The sequence below is a fragment of the Elaeis guineensis genome, chromosome 5 (assembly GCF_000442705.2).
Source record: "Elaeis guineensis isolate ETL-2024a chromosome 5, EG11, whole genome shotgun sequence".
NCBI classification, from domain to species: domain Eukaryota; kingdom Viridiplantae; phylum Streptophyta; class Magnoliopsida; order Arecales; family Arecaceae; genus Elaeis; species Elaeis guineensis.
The window spans coordinates 81,496,169-81,516,379 of NC_025997.2; positions in this window are offsets into that span (position 1 = coordinate 81,496,169).

The window sequence follows — 20,211 nt, forward strand, 5'->3', positions numbered from 1 at the left end:
ACCTATGCACTGATAAGCAAACAGTAGATGTTGCTATGTATCAGAATCATAAAAAATGCTAGAATAAACAAAGGTATAACTTTCAACATCATAAAGTCTCCAAAGGGGCACAAGATTGTTTTGAATCTCTTCAAACAACATAGCAAGGAATCACGATAAACCCTTGGAGTATGGGTGTCCCTTTAGTTAATAACCATGTCATTGAAACAAACAAGAGAAGAGCTAACAAGTATTGGAAAAGGAATTGAACAGAGCAAATCTAAATAATAGCATTAAAAATCCAAAGGTCACTGTGAACTTAGGATTTGGCAAGTGAAAAAAAAAATTGCATGAAGTTGTTGAATGGTTTATGATCTCCACTTGGCTGACCTTAATTCTGAAATGCCAGCATCATTTCAAGAAACATTGCAGAGCCCATGTGGAGTGAAGACTACAATGAAACAAACAATGTGGTCGGGTGGAGGATTCATTGTCTCTATTGGACTGAATCTAAATCTTAAGGGCCTATTCAGATGCAAGAATATGAGCTTATATAATCTATTTCGAAATAGATTTTTCTATTTATAGTTACAATCCATTTTTAGATGTGCAATTGCCTTTAAGATTCTTTACATCAAAGAACATGACAATTCCAAAATAAAATCTTATTCATGGATGGTACATATCAGCTAAAAGGTGATTTATCTCATCCTGGTCATAACTTATTCTCGCAACAGAACATCCTAAACCTATCGGCCCTCTTCACCAACATAGATCTGGCCATCATAAAATGCATTTAAGATAATTTTCTACCTCCAGCAGCCTTATTGCCTGACAGAAGAACATTTATAACACTCCCTACCTCCCAATGACACCACTCCCACCCCCTTCCCTTCTTTCTCTCCTCTCCTCCCATTTTCTCCGCCTTGCACCTCAGGCAGTGGTCCACATAACCACTGCCCAGAAGAGTTTATCGACCCTCTCTACATCTATTATGACTCATGATGGTCTGCTCCCTCTTAGACACTGGATGCTGCTCGAGTTCTGCCCATCAGTAAGTTCTTCCCTCCGTCCCATACTTGTGCTCTGCTAGGGTCGGGGTTTAGCCCTCAGCTCTCCCCTTTCATCCCTCCCTCCTACACTTCCTCTCCCTCACTCCGCTAAGGTTAAGGTTAGAGTTTAGCCCTCAAACCTTTGCCTTTTACCCCACTCTTTCTCCCTCTCCCTGTTTTTGGTAAACCTTGGAATGACATGGTATGGACCATACCATACCATACCAAACCAGAGCGGTCACCGACCACTACAATCTTTGGTACTAATTTGGCAAACCTTGGGTCAAAGCATTGATCCATACCCGACCCATTTAAAGTTTACCTCAGCCATACCAATCCTAACTAAACGACTCTCAACATAAGCCCGACCCAAATAGGATCAAGTCAGGTTGGATTTCTCAGGTTGGATCAATTTTGTCATCCCAACTTTCTAGCATCGGTTCCATAGCATGGTGGTCATGCAATTAGGATTCTTTGAAGATACCTATTGCTTCTCTTCTAAAGGGAAAAAGGATACCTAATATTGTACTTGATGGATGCATTTAGAAGTTTTTTCGGGTTCAATTCATGATGGTTTTGATTAATAATTTTAGCATTGGGTTTTTAGTTTCTCTTTGTGCCAGCTGAACTATAAAACTGATAAAGGATTCTACCAATAATGAGTTTTGTACCATTTTACCATCAAAAGGTAGAGTATCAATATGGCACTGGTACCAACTGTACATATAGAAACTTGTAGCATTAGAAAGAATGAAAACCATGAGCAGTACAGTCAATATCGTATGTTGGGTACTCATAGGTACACAGCACATCAACACAGACCTATATGCATGGGTATGGCATATGTATCTATACAAATGGTTTTGATGTCCTGGCACCCATAATGGTGTTGGTTTCATGTCAAAACGAGATGATACCACTCCATTCCAATGGTTATCGAATCCATTGACCTAACCATAGCAACTAGGACAATTCTTCAATTTAAGCTACCTAATTCATAATTGATACATCTATGTAATCAATTGCAGTTCTATGCAAATGTTTTCATAGTTTTCTTAACCAAGGTTTGTGTACTACCATGTGCTGTGCTGTATCAAGCATACCATACAATACAGGTACTAAACTGATACTTGGTGTGGAAGGTGTACTGTCAATATGCCAAATTGACCTTTACCAACACTGTAACAACATGGTAAGGATACAAGCACCGAAACAGGGATTGTGAACCTTGAAATATATATGATTTGAACTTTTCCTTTTTCTATCTTTTTGTGACCAATTCTGAATTTTACTGCATCTACAATTTTTCAAGTAAAAAACATTTATAATTATAGATTGAGAAGGTGCACATTATTCTATATCCAAATCAAATCTTATAAGCTTACTTTCGTGTTTTGTCTTTGCCACATGGTTAATCTCATGTGATCTTTGATTGTATCAAAAAAATTCCTAAGGTGGCCTTAAAGTTAATCGTAAGTAGTTTAATTAGGTCTATGCATGTAGTTCATTTATAACTATTGTTCGAAAATATCACACCTCTTACCTGCCTTAGAACACCCCCCCCCCACCCCCCAAAAAAAAAATCACCACCACCACATGCACAGAAAAAGAAGTTGCATTTTTTCTTTTTCTATCCTTTTGGGCCTAAATTTGAATTTTACCACATCTAAGACTTTTCAAGTCAGAGAAGTTTATAAATAGACTGAGAAGCTGTGCAATTATTCTCTCTCTCACTTAGATCTTCTAAATTTCTTTGGCTTTTACTTTTGTCACAAGGTTAACATTTACTTACGTGATATTTAGTTGTATCAAATAAATTCCTAGAATGGCCTCAAAAGCTATGCATTAATTAGGTTTGTATATAAGATCTGCAATTTATTTATATTTGTGGTTTATAAATGTTCAGCAACTGCATTGTGTAGTACAATCAGAGGCCTTACTAGGGTTTAGGGGAAGGACTGAAATCTATGTTGCTGCAATTTAGTGTAAGGCCTGAGTTTTCAATAAAACTTAACCAGAAAGGTAGTATTTTTGAATAAAATAGGTAATGCAATTAAATAACTGGAATTAAGAGGTTGCTGGAACTATTCTGGAAAAGAACTGACTACATATGATATGAAAGTTCTAGGAAAGATAATAACATATTTTATTATCAAAGAAGATACGGAGAAAGGCAAGCAATGACTCAGAATAAAATAATGGAAGAAGAAAAACAATAAAAGGACGAGGGAGGATAATATTGTACTCACCTTGAAACATAGGTAGGAATCACACCAAGGTTACAAGCCTCATGCTTGTTCTACAACGTACCATAGGAAAAAAAAGGGAAAACTCTGAACTTTCATTCAGCTTTTTCTTTTTTTTTTCATAAGATACTAATTACAAACTCAGGTCTCAAAAATGAAAAAACACTACTCACACCTTCAAACTCTCTAAACCTTTCTTTGTAAAGAGCCAATTACCATTCATGGTTATTTTAGTATTGCTGTGAACAGTAATCATTCCAGTAATTGGGACCATCGAGATATGAAATTAAATCAAAGATATTTTAATCCGATCCCTTTATTCCAAGATAAAACTAAAAATAACAATAAATAATAGAAAAATAAAATTCAAGAACTAAAATAAGACATAGTAAAATCATACACTGTAAATCTTTGACATATTAAGGCATGATCTCCAATATCCGGCATTCATTTATGTCGTGCAAGAACTTGCCTCGGATTCTTTTAAGTCAAAGCTCCAATGACTAATCCAGTACTTCAATTCATCTGTTCTTTTCTTTTTCTACATAAAAGCCCGATTTCAAACTAAACCTTCCATTTCAACATTAGAAAAGAAAAAAAAAAAACTAGCCAGACTTTCAAACTTTCTAAAATGCCCTCCATAAATGCTGATCACTGTTCATAGTCAGTGTAGCGTGAACAATGAAAGAAAAGTGCCCTATAAGCCAATCGTAAGTGTGTTGCGATGTGACTTTCTTTATAATTTTTCAACTCATGAAATGACATTTATTATTATTTGAGGCATTGATTCATCATATTAGCTGCATCTTATTATGTCTAAAATTATGATGAACCCCAAAGATTAGGATAATAATTTTAAGAGACAAGAATTGGTCATGCTAGTGAGACCTAAAATCTTAATATTAAATATTCCTGATCATAGAAGCATTGAGTCGGAGATCAATGTTCCGGATAGACTGGTACATCCTATGTATGCTCAATGGAGAGGGTGGCAGATCTCACTAGCCACTTGTGTGAGACACTAATACAAGGATGTGGGTGCTCATTTGAAAAATGAATATACTGAATTGACTCAATGAAAGAGAATATCTTATGGAAGTCTTATTTGCATGTCAAAGATAGTTCTCTAAGTGAAAATTATGCAAGTGATCCTTAGACCTGAGACCTGAGACCACCATGATAAGATTCCATAATTAGTTGTTATGATTATTAAGGTACAACTTCTATAGTGCATTCTTGTGATAGATTGAATTAGGATGTATTTGAGACCATTAAAGCCCTCATAAAAATCATATTAAGTCGTAGTATTGTGAACCAGAAGCTGACCTATTTTCTTAAATCGATTAATTAATTGATGTCTAAGGAGTGTTTCAAGTGCGGTGGTTATTTAATTAGTTCTATTGCTGGCCTGGCCAATTTTATTGGTGTCTAAGAAAAGCAATGGGGGGACCCCCACCAATCTTAACACTTTCCTGGCCAATTATATTAGTTCGAATCTTGAATGAAGGTAGCTTAGTGTTTTAAACACTACTAAGGGCCTTCCTTCATACTAGGTTAATGTTACATCATGAACTATGGCTAGTTTGTTGTGTTACCATAAGGCTTGTCATAAAAATTGATATAACATAATCCTAGTGCATAAAAGATGCTTACGGTAATTTTGGATATACTGCTTTGTTGTGCTAACACAAGGGCAATTATATTCGATTTTGACTGTATTAAAATGAAGGGTCTTACTTAACTAAAATATTATAGCTTGTTGTATTAACACAAGGCTAATAATATTTTAGAGGCCAAGATAAAATATTGAAAATTACATGAGATGTAATTGGAAAGAGTTTCCTACCTATGAACTCATAAAGGTTTGTTGTGTTAACACAAGATCGTTATGAGAAATTAGGATCTCAATCCCACTAAGATAAATATAAAATATATCTCGTTTAGTATAGGAGAAGGCTATGGTATCTGATAAAATAGTGAGAGACATAACTAATTTTAAAAGTCCTCATCTAGTTATGCATGTCAAACATGAGTGGTCTGCTTATACTATTGTTTTATGTAGATTTAAGTCTACATTATGGCTTCTTTATTTTCACCCCATAATACCATAAATAAAACTATATTGACCGATACAATTATGTGAATTGGTTGAGGAACTTGCAAATTATGTTTACATCGGAAAAAAACTTCGATGTTTTGGATATTTCTGATCCTAAATTGGTCAGTAATAATGAGAAGGTAATGATGTCCGTATGGATATTATTTATGAAAAATTTAGATATTGAGAGTATAATTGCAAGAATTATCTTGCATGATTGAAGCAGGGTGCAAGTGTAACACCAAAAGATATGTATATGATACAGACCTATTTTTCATTGAGTGATTCAGATTCTGATATTTGGGTATTGAATACCATTTGTGGATCACACATTTGTAATTCATTGCAGTGACTATAGAATATCAAAGGTCTGAAAAGAGGTGACCTCGAGCTTTATAGCGCAAGTGGAGAGTCTATTAGTGCAAAGACTGTGGAAACCTATATGCTTGATTTGCCTTCAGATAAAATTTTAGAATTAAAAGACTGTTATTACATATCAAAGGTCATTAGAAATATTATTTCTATACCTTTGTTATTTAAACAAGATTATGAAATAAGGTTAATGAAAAATGGATGCTCCATTTTTTTTAATAAATTTTATGACAGTGGTTATATTGATAACAATCTTTTAATTCTTGCACTCAATGAAAATATTTTTTATATTAAAAGAAATATAAAAAGAAAAAGAGAATGTGAATGTCACATATCTCTGGCATTGTCGTCTTGGTCATATTAGTAAGTCAAAGATAAATAAGTTATACAAAGAAGAATTCTTTGATCCAAATGATTATGAATCATTGGGGACTTATAAATCTTGTCTCATGGGTAAGATGATCAAGACTCTATTTTATTAATATGGAGAGAGGACAAGTGAGTTGTTAGCTCTAGTATATATAGATATATATGGACTGATAACAACTCAGGCCAGTAGAAGATACTCCTATTTTATTACCTTTACGGATGATTTATTAAGGTTCAGATATGTGTATCTTATGAAACATAAATTTGAAGCTTTTGATAAGTTCAAGGAGTATCAAGGTATGATCGAGAAACAAACTGAAAAAAGTATCAAAGTTCTTCGATCTGATCGAAAAGGAGAGTACTTATCCAATAAAATTTTTGATCATCTTAAAAGTAAAGGTATTCTCTCTGAATGGACCCCTCCTTATACACCTCAGTTAAATGGTATAGCAGAAAGGAGGAATCACACTTTAATGGATATGGTGCGGTCTATGATATGTTTCACCAATCTTCCAATATCTTTCTAGGGATAATGCCTTAGAGACTGCCACATATATATTAAACAGAATACCTTCAAAGTCTGTTGCAAGCACTCCATATGAGATATGGAATGGAAGAAAGCCTAATCTTAAACATCTTAAGACTTTAGGCCGTCCTACTTATGTCAAAAATATTTTTGTACATAAGCTTAATGCTAGATCAGACAAGTGTAGGTTTGTAGAGTATCTTAATGAAATTAATAGATATTATTTCAACCACCCTACTGAACAAAAGGTATTTATTAGTAGGCACGCCACTTTCTTGAAACATGAATTTATCCAAGAAGGAGGCAGTTGGAGGAATATTGAATTTATGAAAGTTCATGATCTACAAATCGATCCAAAAATATCAGTGGTTGGACCACAAGAAGATCCTCAATCAAAAGTACCCAAGGATGAGGTACATCCACTATATACACCTCCTCTCCGAAAGTCAGATAGAGTGCGTCAAGCATCTCTGAGATATAATTTTATCATCGAGAATAATAATTCTATCAACATCATTCAGGATGTTGATCCACTGACCTATTCGGAAGCTGTCATGAGTAGGAATTCAGACAGATAGCTGGAAGCTATGAAATCTGAGATGGACTTGATGAATACCAACCAAGTATAGACCTTGGTTGATGCACCTGAGGATGTAACCCCAATATAGGATGCAAGTGGGTCTTCAAAAGAAAGATCAGAGTAGATGGCCAAGTAGAAACCTACAAAGCTAGGTTAGTGACGAAGGATTTCAGTCAAAGGCAAGGAATTGACTATGATGAAACCTTCTCACCAGTGGCTATGCTCAAGTCCGTCCGGATTTTGCTTGTAATAGCGGCATACTACGATTATGAAATCTGGCAGATGGATGTCAAGATCATTTTTCTTAATAGTAATCTAGAGGAAGAGGTCTATATGACTCAGCCAAAGAGATTTGTCTCAACTGGGAGAGCAAATCAAGTATGCAAGCTAATGAGATCCATCTATGGATCGAAGCAGGTTTTGAGAAGCTGAAACATCCGATTTGATATGACAGTCAAAGATTTGGCTTTATCAAAAATACGGATGAACCATGTGTATACAAAAAGACAAGTGAGAGTGTTATTATCTTCTTAGTTCTGTATGTTGGTGACATACTGCTCATTGAGAATGATATCCCAATGATGCAATCGGTCAGGATTTAGTTATCGAATAAGTTTTTAATGAAAGACTTGGGTGAAGCATCCTATATACTGGATATAAAGATCTATAGAGATAAATCTAAAAGGATGTTAAACTTATCCCAATCATGGTACATAGATCTCAAATTAAAAAGATTTAATATGGAGGCAAGTAAGAGGTTACCTACCTGCAAGTCATGATATACGTCTCTCTAAGAGAATGTGTCCTAAGACACCAGAAGAGAGAAAAAAGATGAATGAAATCTCTTATGCTTCAGCTGTGGGATCAATTATGTATGCCATGCTATGTACCAAGCCTGATGTAGCTTATGCTTTGGGCATAGCTAGTAGATTTCAGGCTGATCCAAGGAAGGATCATTGGAAAGTAGATAATAGCAAGTCAATATCAGGGTATGTGTTTATCCTAAATGATGGGATAGTGAGTTGGAAGAGTTCCAAACAGTAGATAGTAGCTGACTCAACTACTGAGCCAGAGTATGTTGCTGCTAGTGAAGCCATTAAGGAAGCTGTTTGGATGTAGAAACTCATCATGGATTTAAGAGTCGTTCCTAAGATTGAAGGACCGATGTCACTTTAGAGTAATAACACTGGGGCCGTTATTCAAGATATGGAACCTAGATCATATTATAGATCCAAGCACATCCTCAAATGTTTCCATCTCATTAGAGACAAGATGTTATCCTTAAACGAGTAGACAGAAAGAACAATACAGCAGACCCATTCACTAAGACCATACCACAGCAGCTATATGATTATCATCATGATTGTATGAGATACAAAAGCGATTGGCTTTAGTGCAAGTGAGAGATTGAAAGAAAAATGCCCTATAAACCAATCGCAAGTGTGTTGCGATGGAACTTTCTTTATAATTTTCCAACTCATGAAATGACATTTATTATTATTTGAGGCATTGATTCATCATATTAGCTGCATCTTATTATGTCTAAGATTATGATGAACCTCAAAGATTAAAATAATGATTTTAGGAGACATGAGTTGGTCATGCTAGTGAGACCTAAAATCTTAATATTAAATATTCCTGATCATAGGAGCATTGAGTCGGGGATCAATATTCTGGATAGACTGGTATATCCTATGTATGCTCAATGGAGAGGGTGACAGATCTCACTAGCCATTTGTGTGAGACACTAATATAAGGATGTTGGTGCTCATTTGATAAATGAGTTCACTGAATTGACTCGATGAAAGAGAACATCTCATGAAAACCTTATTTGCATGTCAAAGATGGTTCTCTAAGTGGGAGTTGTGCAAGTGATCCTTAGACCTGAGACCATCATGAAATCTTATGCACATGAATCCATATTTTGGTTCATACCCAGGCATGGTATTAAGACATGTACGGGGTGTTTTGGATATGATGGAGTATATATGGAGGTTGTGAGTAGGTCAATATGGAATCAATCACTCCAAATAAGAGGAGATCGCATTCTGTGTATTCTCAACCCTAGATGACTCGAGAAAAATCTTTTGGCCAAAAGCAGGAAGGAGATTAGAAAGAGTTTCTAAGCTTCTTTATTGGAGTCATCATTGGTTAATTGAGAATCGATATGAATGTGTTTGAGTTTGACATGATTCCATACTCATGAACATATTCAGGGTGCAAGGATGATCGAAGGATTGAATTGCACGGTAATTTGCCACTGAAGGATAGATTTGGTCTTTCCACCAAATTTGTCATCTTTTGGGTAGTCATGATACATTGCTAGACGTCAATCTTGACTTGTAGGTTTTTGACTGAATTAAAGAGTTTAATTCGATTGCCAATTAGAAATGATTCTAATTATTGAGCTCGGGTTAGCTCGATTGGACCTGAATCAATTAGATTGAAATCTAATCAAATTTGATCAACTTATATCCAGATCTACTGCCGGCTAGATGTGGAACCCAATGGATCACACACATATAAAAATTGGACAAAGACCCTTTTGAAAAAGGTTGATTGGAATTTTGGATTCAATCAGGGTTCCGATAAGCATGCTAGCACGTGTGGAAACTCTTGCTCCTTTGGAGACCAATTTGGTCCCATCCTTTGCTAATTAGCTAGCCCAATTTGGTAGACATTTGAGTCAGGTTGTGATACCTGGAAGCAGCCCAAATTGGGGCACCACATCCCATGTTAACGCCAAATATGAAGAGTCCAAATTGTGGTGGACTCTTGGTGTAAAATAGGTTCTGCCTACAAATATTGGCATGGGCGAAAGAAAAAATTTATTTTTTCATGGGATTAAATTATGTGTGGTAGCTCACATCACCCTCCATCCTCTGGTTCACATCTCAAAGTATGAGATATATTTTTTCTGAAATTTATGGGGTAGAGAAAAAATTGGAAAAAGAAGGATGTCTTGCGCGCACACGTAGAAGCGTCGCATCTCTCTATGATTTGGAGAGTCCTTATCCCAATCAAATGCTTTCAGATTGGAATGGTTTTTGGTGATGATATTTTGCAATTGATAAGATATTTTTGATAATTTTTCTAAAATTTTTCCAGACTTATCTGGATACCAAATAGATGCCATAAGTCGGTCTTGATGCCTGCACGTGTGGTGATCAGCACTCACATGAAGAGGTGCAAGGATAGTATCCTTCCGTGAGAATTTTATCATTATTTTTGATTTTCTGGAATTTAGATTGAATCCCCAATCCACATGAATTTTTTAGGATTCTTCTGATTTGAGAAGGAACATGAAAACATCCCTTCTTTGGTTGCACGCGCGTAGACCAGGATGCTGATCGACGTATCATGGATAAGAGTCCTTCTGCTTGAAGAAAATCTTATCTCTGATAATCAGATCAGATATGCCTTTTGGATAAGGCATGTCCTTCTCTTTTGGCATCCCTCTGGTGGCTATAAATTGGCAAGGATGCTGGGTATCCGATGAATCTAAGAGGAGTTTCCAATTTCTCTCCTGTTGCTCTCCTTTCTTTCTTACAACCTATATTAGTTTTAGGACAAGACTTTGGAATTTAAGATAAAGCCTTATTTGATCCTAACAAGGGTTGTAAGGGTCCTAAAGAGGGAGAATCAGAAGTCCAGAGGAGGTTCTAAGAGGGTGAGGTCAGGTTCTTGAAGAAACTTGATCAGTACGAGACTAGTCGAGTTCTAGGGGCTAGAACTCTTGAAGCAAGGTGAAGAAGAAGCGTTGTCTTTGGTTCAATTTCCGTGTGGATCACCATTAGAGGGCGGACACTTGGACGCCTTGTAAAAATTGAGATTAACGTTATAGGTATTCTTCTTATTCTAATTTATATTTATTATACTTTGATTATTATAGTCAAGAGTTTCTAGGCATTAGGGCTTCCGGTGCATTGGGTGTTTTGAATAAAAATTTTAAACATCTATCCTTCCGCTGTGCCACTGGAACCCAACAGAACAGTGCCTTGAAAAGTAACTGCTACAGTAATTGGGCCCATCAAGGTATTAAATAAGATTAAAGATCGTTGATCTTCAGACCTCCATTCCAACATAACCCACTAAAATTTAAAATAACCAGAAATAAAAGAAAATATGAAAAACTGACAAATCGGATCTAGTAGAATTCTAAGGTTGATAGCCATAAGAGACTCTAGTAAATCACCTCTATAACCCATCCACCATGGATATCAAAGATCCAAGGCAGCTATGTAGCCCCTTGTTAACAGGGATGCTAACTGCCCGGGCACCTAGAGGCATCGAGGTGGACAGCTTAGTGACTTAAGCAGTCAATCTTTAAAAAGGGTAAGAGAACGCACATAAATCGACCAAGTCAAATATATGAAGGATAAATGATAACAAAAAGAATTGTCAAACATGAGATATAAGATGTGCAAATTTGACAAGTCTTGGAAAATGATATCTTAATCTCATAACTCATATTTGAAATCCCATATCTTCATACAGAACACCAAAAAAAAAGGGGGGGGGGGGGTGGGGGAGGGAGGGAGAGAGAGAGAGAGAGAGAGATTGCAACGAGGAAAATAGAGAACAAACTGAAAAATAGAAAATAGAGAAAAATAGGGACTCAAGGAGAATAAGAAAGGAGAGGATTTTTCAAATGAGAAGGGGAAGAAGATGAGGACTAACATGACAAGGGGATAAACATTAAGTAGCCAAACAACTTCTCAAAAAAGAAACTTTTGGGCCAGGGTAGCTGAATGATTGTCAGGACTACCAATAGTTCAATGGTTGTTGGAGGACTTCCCAAAAGCCTCTAATCAGTGGTGCATAGGTGGATGGTGGATGGCAACTAGCACAAGGCAATTCACTTGCCATAGCATTAAGAGATGAGGGAGGCAATGGGTTGGGAGAAATGAGGGAACGAATGAACAAAGAGAAAATATATCGCAGGAATGAAGAATGAGCAAAGAAAAAATATATCTTAAGTTATGTTATTTTCACTTAAAATAAATTTATATCTGTCATAATAGTGAAATAAAGGAAAGCAAGAGAATGAAAAAAAGGGAGTCCATACATCCTTTAGTATATGAGTGTCTTGTTCGTCACTTCCTAGGTGTTTAGCATACAAGCACCTAAGCAAGATTTTGGCAACAATGTTGGATCTTGACATTATATATAAGGGCATAAAGGACTTCAAGTTTTTGACTTACCAAAAAGGCCACAACTAAGACAACAACTATAGTCCCCAAGAACAAGGTGGAGATAGGGGGATTGAGGGGGCTCAATTGCACCCTTAATATGGTTTTGAAAATCTGACCAAACTACCTGATTCAGCGTATCAAACTGGATCGGCGCTGAATTGGGTCGGATCAGCACTGATTTTCGGCACTCACCCAAAAAAAATAAAAAAAATTGAGAACCGCCCGATTCGAGCACAAATTGGACTGTTTTGGTACGAACCGGATAGTACGTGGGCTTACCGAGCCAAACCACTGGTATGTTTCTCAAAACCATGCCATCTTTCCTCTCTTCCTCTCTCTTTTTTTTTGAAAAATTCATGAAAAATGAAAAACGAAGGAGAAACTATGTCAAATTTTTTTTTTGACATGATTTTAATATATGTTATAGATCTATAAATGATCTACACGATGAGCTATCAGCCCAATGATAGCTTTCGAAGCCAAGATCTCCGTGAGGGATCGAGGATGAGTTATGATCCAGCACACCTACCTTATGGAATAAGCGCAGAGGATTATCATGCTACATGGCTGAGGGATGGATGGATGTTCCTCTTGAATATATAGATGATCCTGATATTTATAGACATCGACGATCGATCAAATTCTGATGATCGGTATGTATTGAGTATTTTTAAATTTTTTAATTAATTTTATGCATTTTAGAATCCAATGACATCTAGTCCATGTATTGATTATTTAGGATGCTAAATATTATGTCATAATATCATGCTTAGATTCGTATCACACGCGATTAAAAGTGTATCGGAGTGATACGAATATTAATGAATATCACTTCATATCATTTTGCATTTTAAATTACTTAATAATGCATAAAAACTTGATTGGACATCTCCCACCCAAAAAAAAAGAAAAAACCCAAAAAAAAAATTGGCGTGCCAGTTTGATCGGCACGCCGCTATACCATGTGTCGATACGGTATCGGTTCGGTCGGTGACCGAGACGGTCACCAATACCCGTTTTTAAAACCTTGACCCTTGAGTCTCTAATTTCAGTAACATATAAGCAGGTTCTTGGACAAACCAAGCTTATGGTTAACCCTTCTCCCTAAAATTGTAGAATATGTTCAAAGCTGCTGCTTGAGATTTTATCAAACATGGAAAAATTTTTGGAATCAAAATTATATCATGAGCTGCTCCTAAAATCACAGGATAGGCAATGTGGATTGTTGTCCCATGAGGTGCCAAACTAAGAGATACATGATTAGTAATAGCCGTCAAATAACCTAGGTGACCCTAGGCAGTAAATTAGCCTACAGCCTAGACAGCAGTGGATTGCCAAAGTGCCAATGTAATTGCCCAAACAAAGACTTTGTACAAGCTCAAACAATTGCTTTAGATTCAGGTACTTCATCAACAAAAAAAAAAAAAAAAGAAGAAGTATAAACAGTTTTTGAAGTATTTCAACAAGTTAACATCTTAACATACCTCGTGGTATACGTGAATATAAATGATTACGACATTTTGAAAAACTAGTAAACATGCACAAGCGAATGCACGTAGAGTTGATCTAATAGTTAAAGCCATTCAAAGTAAATCGGTAAATGCAAACCAATTAGTGCAATAAGTTCCCATTTAGAAGCTATTCCATTAGCAAGGAAGATCGATTTTCACATTTCTTTTTATTGGCTACCATAAAAGAATATAGCCAAATGGTTATCTGGTGCGTGATGAACAAAATATGCTCATTAAGATACAGAAAACATATCTAATTAATTAGTTATCTACTAATCCTAACCGGACAGTCCTTTTTTTCCCATAGAAAGCTCACCAATGACCAGATTTTATTTAGTTTTCTTCACTCATTACATTTACTTACATAATTAAAAGTTCATTTTCACTTAACATGAATGTAAAGTTAAAGAGCTTGGATAAGTGATAACAACTAACAAAGTCACAATTACTGAAATCCAATTGTTGCTTTCCATTCTCATCAAAAAATTAAAAAAAGCTTAAATTTGTTTAGCAATTTAGTTTTAGATCTCAAACCTCAATAAACTAGGTTTGTTCTGGTGGTCATAACTTTTTGCCTACCAACCAAAGGTACTGAATTCAAATCTTGGATGGTGCATCCCTAGGTATTATGACCTAGGCAATTATCATGCTGGTGGGCTTCTCAAAAAGAAGAGGATCTTAAACCTTGAATCTCAGACTGACTTATTGTTGCCAGCACCCAACGAACCCAATGACATGGTGGTCACAATCAGTGAACATCACATTTGCTCACATGACATAAGGAACTGCCCCCTATCTTATGATATACCAATTAACTGGAACCATTCAATTAGTACCTTTTTGCTAATTAAAAAATTGCTCTCCACAGCAAGTGTGCACGTGCAAGAGAGAGAGAAAGAGAGAGATGCAGAAGATCTGTACTCTGTGTTGTGAGTTAAGAGACACAACAGTTGTGCAAGAGCTATCTAAGGGGATGAACTGAATTTATATTGTCTTTCAACAAGGAATAGGCTGTAGTGCTGGAAATCTGTTGCAATACTCATTAAATAAGAAATTTGTCAAACACAAGTAACTCTCTAGAGTCCAGACTCTAGAATCCCTAAGATCACTTGGGCTTCAATCTTTTTCATGAGTTCGATAAACCATGTCATGTTTGCTATTCTTTATTTAAATTTTTCATTCAAAACACCCAATGCACCGGAAGCCCTAATGCCTAGAAACTCTTTGACTATAATAATCAAAGTATAATAAATATAAATTTGAATAAGAAGAATATCTGTAGCGCTAATCCCAATTTTTACAAGGCGTCCAAGTGTCCGTCCTTCAATGGTGATCCGCACAGAAATTGAACCAAAGACAACGCTTCCTCTTCACCTTGCTTCAAGAGTTCTAGCCCCTAGAACTCGACTAGTCTCATACTGGTCAAGTTTCTTCAAGAACCTGACCTCACCGTCTTAGAACCTCCTCTGGACTTCTGATTCTCCTTCTTTAGGACCCTTACAATCCTTGTTAGGACTAGATAAGGCTTTGTCCTAAATTCCAAAGTCTTGTCCTAAAACTAAGATAGGTTGTAAGAAAGAAAGGAGAGCAACAGGAGAGAAATTGGAAACCCCTCTTAGATTCATCGGATACCCAGCATCCCGGCCTATTTATAGCCACCAGAGGGATGCCAAAAGAGAAGGACATGCCTTATCCAAAAGGCATATCTGGTCTGATTATCAGATATAAGAGTTTCTTCAAGCAGAAGGACTCTTATCCATGATACGTCGATCAGCATCCTGGTCTGCGCGTGTGCAACTAAGGAAGTGATGTTTTCACATTCCTTCTCAAATCAAAAAAATCCTAAAAAATCCATGTGGATTGGGGATTCAATCAGAATTCCAGAAAATCAAAAATGATGATAAAATTCTCACAGAAGGATGCTATCCTTGCACCTCTTCATGTGAGTGCTGATCACCGTATGCGCAGGCATCAGGACCGACTTATGGCATCTATTTGGTATCTAGATAAGTCTGAAAAAATTTTAGAAAAATTATCAAAAATATCTTATCAAGTGTAGAATGTCATCACCAAAAATTATTCCAATCTGAAAGCATTTGATTGGGATAAGAACTCTCCAAATCATAGAGAGACGCGACGCTTCTGCGTGTGCGCGTGAGACATCCTTCTTTTTCCAATTTTTTCTCTACCCCATAAATTTCAAAAAAAATATATCTCATACTTTGAAATGTGCACCAGAGGATGTAGGATGATATGAGCTACCACACATAATTTAATCCCATGAAAAAATAAATTTTTTTTTTTGCCCATGCCAACATTTGTAGGCAGGACCTGTTTTACACCAAGAGTCCACCACAATTTGGACTCTTCATATTTGGCGTTAACATGGGATGTGGTGCCCCAATTTGGGCTGCTTCTAGGTATCACGACCTGACCCAAATGTCTACCAAATTGGACTGGCTAATTAGCAAAGGATGGGACCAAATTGGTCTCCAAAGGAGCAAGAGTTTCTACACGTGCTAGCATGCTTATCGAAACCCTGATTGAATCCAAAATTCCAATCAACCTTTTTCAAAAGGGTCTTTGTCCAATTTTTATATGTGTGTGATCCATTGGGTTCCACATCTAGCCGGCAGTAGATCTGGATATAAGTTAACCAAATTTGATTAGATTTCAATCTAATTGATTTAGGTCCAATCGAGCTAACCCGAGCTCAATAATTAGAATCATTTCTAATTGGCAATCGAATTAAACTCTTTAATTCAGTCAAAAACCTACAAGTCAAGATTGACATCTAGCAATGTATCATGACTACCCAAAAGATGTCAAATTTGATGGAAAGACCAAATCTATCCTTCAGTGGCAAATTACCGTGCAATTCAATCCTTCGATCATCCTTGCACCCTGAATATGTTCATGAGTATGGAATCATGTCAAACTCAAACACATTCATATCGATTCTCAATTAACCAATGATGACTCCAATGAAGAAGCTTAGAAACTCTTTCTAATCTCCTTCCTGCTTTTGGCCAAAAAAATTTTCTCGAGTCATCTAGGGTTGAGAATACACAGGATGCGATCTCCTCTTATTAGGAGTGATTGATTCCATATTGACCTACTCACAACCTCCATACACACTCCATCATATCCAGAACACCCCGTACATGTCTTAATACCATGCTTGGGTATGAACCAAAATATGAATTCATGTGCACAAGATTTCATGGTGGTCTCAGGTCTAAGGATCACTTGTACAACTCTCACTTAGAGAACCATCTTTGACATGCAAATAAGGCTTCCATAAGATGTTCTCTTTCATCGAGTCAATTCAGTGAACTCATTTATCAAATGAGCACCCACATCCTTGTATTAGTGTCTTACACAAATGGCTAGTGAGATCTGCCACCCTCTCCATTGAGCATACAGCGGAAGACTAAAATAAATCAAAATTATTTTCTAAAATCAGAGAATCTCTAGATCTAAGATCCTATTACATGATTATTACATAGCATTAAATCAAAAATTAAAATATATAAATATAGCATGAACTACATGTTGATCATATCAACATGTTTCTATACTACATCTAATGTATGTATTAAACAATAGATCAGATCTATTACCTTGCGAGTTAGACATTCTAACCTCGCTGATCCGGGCTTGAGGATGATGTTGCAAGCCGTACACGCATCCTGCCTCTAGGAGTCATCCACACGAGCCCACGAATCTCGATCAGAAGTCCTGCTTCAGGAAATCAGCATAGTATGCTCGTACTGCACTGATCCTTCTTTGATGGTTGATCAGGTGCCTCCTTCTTCTTGATTTGGACTCTTCCAAAAATGGAAAGTAAAAGGAGGAGTTTCAGATCTGAGATACTCTCAAGAAACTCAAGATGGAGGGAGGAAAGATATGAAAACAAACAACCCTAGAAGAAGACCCTCTTCTTCTTCTCATTTTTCTCTCTAGACACCCTAACTTGTGTCTATTATATCTCCATGATCCAAAGGTATTTCTCTCTAATTTTTGGATGGCTCAAAGGTCTCTCAAATCTCTATCTTCTTCAAAAACTTTATGAAGAAACTTATTTTATATAGAGAGATATGATAGAGTCCTTGTCTAGGTCAAATACCTAGTCAAGGCTTATCCAAACATAGCAAGATAAGGGGCGCCCAACTCTTGAGCACCTCCTTCTTATTTTCATATATGGATCACCAGCAAAGGGTACACTATGTGTACCCTAAAAGTCACAAAAATTTCAAAAAAAATTTGGATAAATTCGGTGCAAAATTGAAAGAGTTTTGGATTTCTAAAACTCTATCTCATAGAATTCGAAATCCAAACTTATTCCTTTTTGATTTGATCCAAACCACCTTCCATGTAAGAAAGAAGAGAGGAGACCTTGTGTGAACGTGGGAGAGACCTGGGAGAGGGCTTTTATTGCACAAAATTAGAGGAGATTGGCATTGAATGAGAGAGAGGGCGTGGGGAAGGCTTATGTGGTGCAAGGTGGAATCCTAGTCTTACTAGGATTCTATCTTATGACTTATTTTAATTTGATTTTCCAAACCAAATCAAACCAAAATTAGATCAATCCAATTAAAATAGGTCTTAACCCAATTTAAAACCTAATTTAATCAGATTAAATTAGATTTAAATCTGATTTAATTTCTAATCAAATTAGAAATTAGATTGACCCAAGTCCTAGTTGAACTAGGATTAGTTTTTCCTTGCACTTGGCTTATCCAATAAACCAGTTGGACTTGATCCAATCAAGTCCAAACTAAATCTAATTAAATCATATTTAATTAGACATAATCTCAGCCCATTGGCTTAATCAAATTAAGCCAATTAGCAATCGAATTGCTAATCGATCCTCCTGCAACACTTGCACTGGGTTAAATGTCAATCGTATTGATCATTTAACCCTAGAACGATTCTTAATCGTTGATCAACCATCCGATCGGATCATGAACTCTAATATGTATGATCTCATAGGTCCGAACCTAAGCCGATAGCACAGGAATAAATTTTTGTACCAATCGAAGTGACCATCTAGCAATGGTACCCAACGACCGGATAGGTCGAATGTGTAGAACAACATCCTTAGAACCGATGCGGATATAGTTTTCATATAATTCATCCCCTTAACCAAAATGATCATAGGACACTCCAGAGTTTAACTGTCAACTCTGATCAGGTTGTCCACATTGTATTTCAAAATATCAAATCCATCTGATGGATTATCCTGGCCAAGGTTTTGCTAAATTGAAATACAGCAACTCATTCTTCTCCAACTCTTGGAGTGGTCAATCCCATCTCGATCACACTCTGACTTCGCAAGTACTTGACTGTGCCCAGAAGCCTTCCATCCCTGAATTAGAAATTCAGTTAGTCCAGTACCAAAGCACAGTGAGTTGCTTGCAAGTTACTGAGGCGATCTCAAGTCTAAGGGACACTTATATCTATATCCCATCAGAGACATTCTCGACAGCAGAATACTCTGGAGTTGGTCACGTTCAATGATGATGTACCCTTACATCTCACCTGTATGCCATACCAGTGTCTCCACACTCCTTGGTTAAGAGGACAACCAACCCATATGGCCTACAGCGACCTATGCTCGATAGAAGTTGTCGTCCTTATTAACAGCTTATCATTTGGTCGTGAACAGTTTTGAGGACTAATCGATAAATCCTCTCTTTATCGAACTTAAATAGTCCTAAGGACTTCATCATAACAACGGAGTTCATTAGAAGATGAAAACTTATGATGAAAAAGTCAAATATATTTTATTTATTAACAAATCAATTACAATACTTGGTTGCTCAACTGTCAACAGCTTGACGATTGACTTTTTGGGATATATTTCCCAACAACTCCCACTGTCCTAAAGCCACTCGGCACAGTATCTAATACCCATCTTCGACTTGTGGTTGTCGAACTCCTTTATCGCCAGGGCTTTAGTGAAGGGGTCAGCCAGGTTCTCCTTTCCATCGATCTTCTGAAGGTCAATGTCACCTCGATCCATGATCTTCCGAACCAGGTGGAAGCGACGCAAAATGTGCTTCGTCCGCTGATGTGCTTTGGGTTCCTTCACCTGAGCTATGGCACCAGTGCTGTCATAGTAGAGCAGGACTGGACCATCGAGGGAGGGTGCTACTCCGAGCTCGTTGATGAATTTTCTCAGCCACACAGCTTCCTTCGTGGCATCCGATGCTGCGATGTACTCTGCTTCACAAACAGAGTCCGCCACAGTATGTTGCTTGGAACTCTTCCAGCAGAT